The sequence below is a fragment of the Dermacentor andersoni genome, chromosome 7 (genome assembly GCF_023375885.2).
Source record: "Dermacentor andersoni chromosome 7, qqDerAnde1_hic_scaffold, whole genome shotgun sequence".
Classification (NCBI taxonomy): Eukaryota; Metazoa; Arthropoda; class Arachnida; order Ixodida; family Ixodidae; genus Dermacentor; species Dermacentor andersoni.
The window spans coordinates 30,416,511-30,423,617 of NC_092820.1; the positions used below are offsets into that span (position 1 = coordinate 30,416,511).

Here is a 7,107-nt window from a genome sequence, read left to right on the forward strand (position 1 = left end):
TACATAAGGTGCAGTTGCCGGGAAGCATGGATAGCAGTAGGGGTCTTAAATGGCTATCGCTTTCCACTCTTAAAGGCAAAGTATAACCGTGCTCCATTTTTTTTTATTTCTGGCTTCCCACTAACCACTAAAGCGAAAAAGAAACGAAAGATGAGTATCGCGTATTGCTGTGGTTGTTTGAGCTTTATTTAGTTTTATTTAGTCTAACTTTTGGCCATTTTTGTACCTGTTAGTGGTGATCCAGACATATAGTTCAATGCTTTCGAGCCAAAAAGATGATGCGCCCTTTCTATATCGCTCCTCGCGGGAGATACGGAAACTATCAACACTGGTGGAATAGCTTCCCGGGCAATGTGGAGACACCTGTATATTCTTCCTGCGAGGCCGGAGCGAAGGAACAGGTGTTTCTCGACCATCAAGCATCTGTGGCCGGTGGTGCGGAGATTCTTCACCAATGCCGACTACAAGTCCTGTTAATCTATCTCAGTGCTGTACACAAGCACTCTAAAGGTTCATGGGGCGTACCTGCGGAAGACATCAGCAGAATGAGGATCGCTTTGTGAGATTGAGTCGTCCTAACACACACTATCGACAACAACTCATGCTGAAATATAGGACGTCAAAAGAAACCATACACTCTTTCTCCCACCTATCTGAAAAAAAAGGAAATCCTTGAAGATTTACCAAACACTGATTGTGACGTTCTGCATCATTGATGCGCCAATTGATTCGCCTGGTGCGATTTGCCTGGACTTCAGAAGTATGTTTGAAGTTGTATCGCACTATCTGCTGCTACGCAAGTTGCCCTGACTTGGTATTGAAAGCTTGCTTTATGAGTGGATAATCGATTGATTTCACGCGCGCGCGGAGCGAGCGTTGATAAGCGGCTCACCGTTATTGCCGGTAAGCGTTTGTGTGTGTAAAGGAGCGTGCTCGCTCCATTACTGTTTCTAATTTCTTCGATTAACATGAAATATTCATTCTATTTATTGCACAAAAACGTTCGCATCGAAAGTAATCTAGCTGAAGTACAATTCTAATATACACGACGAGTGATTTTTAAAGCAGGGTTAGCGTTAAATAACACCGCGTATGTGTACGTGCGAGGTAAGGAGGGTAGACAATAGAGTGTAGTTAGGGACGGCAGTAACTTTCTTCCCCTCTGCATTTTTACAGTGAATCTGTACAGCTCTAAATACATGTGGGCTTTTCATTCCTCTGGGTACAGGCACGGGAGACGCGCGTCGTCGGGTTCCTTGGAGCATCAGCTGATGGAGCTGGCCGCGGCAGATCCGCGGCAGCATCAGTGCGGAGTAAAGAAAAAAAAGAAGCAGAACGATCAGCCTTGCGCATAGCGTTCACTGCAAGTGTTTCCCTGTACAAATTAAGGTTGCATAAGCTGCATTTACCAGGAAGCAGCAACTGTAGCAGACCAAACAAGGTGTGACCTAACTACACATTCGTACTTAAAGAAAAGAAGCCGCTTAGCCCCTGATTTGTGTTGTGACAGCGCTGTGGGAAGACCACACATAGCGAGGATTCCTAAAGAGCTGCGTGTATACGAGGCGCGGCGAAAGTGTGGTTAGGTGCATTTCTTTTCTCTCTGGTCCACTGTTTGTAGGTGCACGAAGTAGCGGCGTTGAAACATCTTAGGCTAATAATTACATAATGTGCATGTGAATGCCGCTATGTGAAAAATGTCGAGCTACGTCACAATGGGTGATTGTTTAGGTTGTCGTTTACAGCTTCACTCTCAACCCACCTTTAACAGCGTGAATTAGATACCAATTCTTTTGGGAGTTTTGAGCGTATCCATCCATCCATCCATCCATCCATCCATCCATCCATCCATCCATCCATCCATCCATCCATCCATCCATCCATCCATCCATCCATCCATCCATCCATCCATCCATCCATCCATCCATCCATCCATCCATCCATCCATCCATCCATCCATCCATCCATCCATCCATCCATCCATCCATCCATCCATCCATCCATCCATCTATCTATCTATCTATCTATCTATCTATCTATCTATCTATCTATCTATCTATCTATCTATCTATCTATCTATCTATCTATCTATCTATCTATCTATCTATCTATCTATCTATCTATCTATCTATCTATCTATCTATCTATCTATCTATCTATCTATCTATCTATCTATCTATCTATCTATCTATCTATCTATCTATCTATCTGTCTGTCTGTCTGTCTGTCTGTCTGTCTGTCTGTCTGTCTGTCTGTCTGTCTGTCTGTCTGTCTGTCTCTGTCTGTCGTTCTGTCTGTCGTTCTGTCTGTCTTTCTGTCTGTCTGTCTGTGCAGTCTTTCATGCCGACTCACTTCCCCAAACTGCCCTACTAGCTCGGGCCTATACGTATGTACTGCTCGTCATATTGCCGTCGTGTACATTGCATAATTGACATTCCAGCTTCGTCATACAACCTTTATGATGTGTTCATCAGCACTCAATCCTGGTCTTGCAACAGTCTGCATCCCTTCTCATACCGTCGTTGCGATGCCATTGTAGAGAATTCATCTGTTTCACTCTATAATCAACCGGCTTTGATCGTGCCGCTGTCGTACTTTTCACGCCGTCCCAATCTCTCAAGTTGTCCAATAGCTTCGGTGGCCATGAGGTCATGATCATGATGCTGTCATTGTCACTACAACGCCAACATTGCTTCGTCATCAGACTACTGTCATGCTCGTCGCCATCATAACATCTCCATCGTACAGTTGTTATGCATTCGTTGTCATACCATCGGCGTGATATCTTCGTTGTGAGTTCCCAGTCATCATTATAGTTTGTCACCGTAATCACGCCATGTCATCGTATTTTGCCTGCCGCCGTCGCACAGTCTTGCTGACGCTATCGTTATCATAGTCTCGTCTTCAACCTATTATTTCATACTGTTCTCATGCCATCGACACCCGCCGCGGTTGCTCAGTGGCTATGGTGTTGGGCTGCTGAGCACGAGGTCGCGGGATCGAATCCCGGCCACGGCGGCCGCATTTCGATGGGGGCGAAATGCGAAAACACCCGTGTACTTAGATTTAGGTGCACGTTAAAGAACCCCAGGTGGTCGAAATTTCCGGAGTCCTCCACTACGGCGTGCCTCATAATCAGAAAGTGGTTTTGGCACGTAAAACCCCATATATTATATTATTATATTATGCCATCTACGTCACAAGGGTCATTGTCATACGCTGGTCGCCGTGTATTTATCGTCACACCGTGCAGTGATATTGTTGTCAGGCATTGTCACACGTTGTCAGGCCAACGTCGTCATGCATTCGCTTCAATACCGTCATCATCATGTCATCCTTGTCATCATTATTATTCAACATCATTATTCGCTATTCCTTCCTATTTGTGCTGTCGTCAGTGAATCGCGATCATGTAGGCGTTGCCAGGCCAGAATAATCATGTACACGTTTTCATACGTAAGTCGTCGTGCCGTCGTGTTTGTTCTGCCATCGTGATTCGAGCTTCACCATCCAGGTGTGGTCATAGTGTCGCCATCACGCCTTTAGTGTCGCACAGTCTTCATGATGCAGTCATCGCCATGCCATAGTCGTGCTACACTCGTCGTCATCGCATTCTCTCCATGCCATCATAACTTAATTGCCATCTCAATATTGTCTATCTTCGTCCTAGCGTTTGCCTCATGCCATTGATGTCGTCCTTTAGTCGCCATTCAATTCTTGTCAGCTAGTCGTTGTCATGCAGTTGTCATTACCGTCATGCTCATCACCAACCTTGGCTTGTGAAAGTCAAAGCGAAGTGAGTCATTCTTAGAGACAATATGTGGCACACGTAGCCGAAACAACGAACTGCCAGAATGCAGGCTATTGTTTCTAAATAAGCGTGCGCCGAGCGATGTTGAGTGCTGATCCTATTACTGTCGACAGTCATCCTGAGATACTTTCTGAAGTGTTTTGTCAAGTGATATCGTGTGCTGAAGTAATTGAAAGAGGATACGTCTGCAATACGCTTTGCTCTTCATCAGTAGGGGCTTTACTCAGTGAGAGGCGCAAGAGGTGATGGGTTGTGCAACTTTTGCCTCTAACTAGATAAACCGCACAAAAAGCCAGCATGAGCAATTGACCACGCCGTGCCTTCCACGTCCCGCGTTACAACAAATGTCATGAGGAGCACTTCCAATTTTTTTTCTGCTTTTCAATAATAAGCTAGACCATAAATATCGTGTAAGATATTTTATAAAAGAGTGCTGACTGTTGCATTTCAATGTAACACACACAATAGATTGAATTTTTCTTCTTTCTTATGCATGCATATTTTGTAATACATTTATAGTACAAATAATCTGAAAATTTATGCGATATATTCTATAACATTTCATAGGTGCTGAAGTCGCAAGAAGATGTTTACCTGTTCCGTGCACCACCAAGTGGATGGAGCGCAAGCAACAGCATGTGCATGAAGTCGCAATTCTTGAGTTTCAATGCCACCAAAGGAGAATATAAACGTACTTTGTATTATTGGGGGTTTTATACGTGAGTCAAGACATTCTCAGCGTTCTCACAAATGTGCAAGCAGTTTGAATGATAATTGTTATCTGAACAACTTATTTACGATCAGCCAGTTAATGCAGGTACATGTGTAAAATTAATCATTTCGCCGAAAATATTTGCGGCAGCACCCTTCGCTTACAAGCTTACTCCATCTGGTGGTAACGTAATAAGCACTGTCTCTCACTCACTTTATAGAATCAGTTCTAGTACTATACTTCAGTGGCAATGTCTCCTACGCTGCTCTTGGCCATCTATGTGTTCTACAGGATTATGAGCAGTGTTTTGTCTAACTGTTTCTCTGAAAAAAATATTGCTTTAAAAATTTGCTTTGTATTCTCAAGTTGCTTTACCATCGCGGGGCTGTCTATACCCATTTATGTTAGGAGAACACAAAAAAGCCTTAGGTTATGGTGCTCCTCCTGACTGCTTTGCTTACGTAAAAGACATCACTCCTTCATAATAAAGACACTTCCACTCAACGGGCATACGTCCTATAGACGCGTAGAAGACGTCTTCACAATGTTAGCTAAATGTCCGGGCAATCGCGTTAAGAAAGGGGGTTAACCGAGGGGCCCGATTTTTATTAGTCATATCATGAGAAGCCAACAGACACTGAACACCAAGGACAATATAGGGGAAATTACTTGTGCTGAATAAATGAAATAAAGAAACGATAAATTAGTGGAAATTACAGTAGACGAAAAAGCAACTTGCCGCAGGTGGGAGCCGAACCCACAACCTTCGCATTTCGCGTGCGATGCTCTACCGATTGAGCTACCGCGGCGGCGTTTCCCCATCCACTTTCTTGGGTGGAACGGACGCTGAACGTCGTTTTTGCCGCAGGCGTCACGTTCTCGTGACGCCTGCGGCAAAAACGACGTTCCACGTCCACCGAGTGGTGAGTGGTGGCCCTGGCTAACACAACCAGGGTTCTACTAGTACACATAAATATCCATGAAAGTGGATGGGGAAACACCACCGCGGTAGCTCAATTGGTAGAGCATCGCACGCAAAATGCGAAGGTTGTGGGTTCGGCTCCCACCTGCGGCAAGTTGTTTTTTCATCCGCTTTAATTTCCACTAATTTATCGTTTCTTTATTTCATTTATTCAGCACAAGTAATTTCCCCTATGTTGCCCTTGGTGTCAGTGTTTGTTGGCTTCTCATGATCTGGCAATCACGTTGTAACTGCTACAACACGCCTTCTAGAAGTTCTGAGAAAGCTTTATAAGGTCTCGTAACTATGTTCTAGAAGGTCTTGCAGTCGTCGCGAAGACTATCGAATTCACCAGGAAACTTATGAATAGGACGTTTTGATCAGCGCTCTGTAGACATTTTAAAATTTTTTTTAGTAGTGTGAGCAGGTATTGGACGATCAAGGTACTGCAGTTTTTAGTACCTTATTAAGCTAACGTAGGTGCACATTCTGTTGAATACAGGAACATTTGCAACTACAAGAAGGCATACGCAAGCCATTTGAAAACTGTTTAACCGTATAATTACAACATATAGCAAACAATGACACACACTTCACTCTGTGAAGATGGAATGGCAGCGAAAGCAGTTTGCTTTTCGTTTCAGAGCTTTGACTATCGTCAGCTTCCACTGTCATTCCATCGTCCCAGAGTAGAATGGTTGTCATTTGTGCGAAGTGTTTGATAATGGGAGTTAATTTATTTGAATGGATGATTTACTAAAGACAATCGTTGATGTTCAGTTAGGACACTTTATTTTCTCAGGGTAGCCATGGTTCCTTTATAATCAGTGTGATGTACACTCAGTGGTTCGACTGCCATCATATAGAGGTTCTTGGCTAAAATCAAATCAAAAAACGTAGTAAGTATCATGGTGAAACGTGGTGAAACGTGGTAAGTATCATGGGGTAAGAATAACATTGTCGGCCGAACTCTTCCATTATGTATTCGATGAACTATTTCTTCTCTACCTTAGAAATATCTACGTTCAAGTCTCCGCTGATGATCAGAGTTGTGGTATCATCTGTCTAACCGACTGAAAATACGTGATCATAAACTTCTTGATTTCGGGCTTGGAAGTAGCGGGCGAGATGTACACCGTCGAGATCATGACTACTTCTTTCGTTTGTATAGCACAAACATCGGCACACTCGGTGACCATAGTGTTAATCCCCAGATCGAACAGTTGCACTTGAAGTCCTCATTTATGTATATAGCAACACCTATAGCGTGCGACTCCGCCCAGCGATCCCACATGACTCCATAATAGCCGCTGAGCTAGGTGAACGAGTCTGACCAGGTTTGCGAAAGACACAGGACGTGTTCTGGTTCAGGTTTGCATCGTGATTGAAATATTGCGCATGCAGATTTAGTGAATGAATTGAGAAGAGGTTTATTGGCGGCTCCTAAGGCAAAAGCGCAGTGACCGGGATCGGCGAGACAGCCCGAAGCACTGTCCAAAAAAAGGCGACAGTAATCAACAGCGCGAGCGGAGCCGAGCCGCGCGTTGGCGATGTGGCTGTGCCGCGAGGCGCATCTTCTTCTTCACAGTCTCCCCCCAGACAAAGAGAGCCATCCTGGCGCCT

At 44.3% G+C, this 7,107-nt stretch overlaps 1 non-coding gene across 1 annotated transcript; it reads left to right on the forward strand.

The window, feature by feature from the left end:
• The first annotated feature begins 5,525 nt into the window (after positions 1–5,525).
• On the forward strand, positions 5,526–5,598 carry TRNAL-CAA (transfer RNA leucine (anticodon CAA)). The gene has a single exon. It is a non-coding gene; the product is annotated as a tRNA-Leu (tRNA).
• Positions 5,599–7,107: the final 1,509 nt, after the last annotated feature.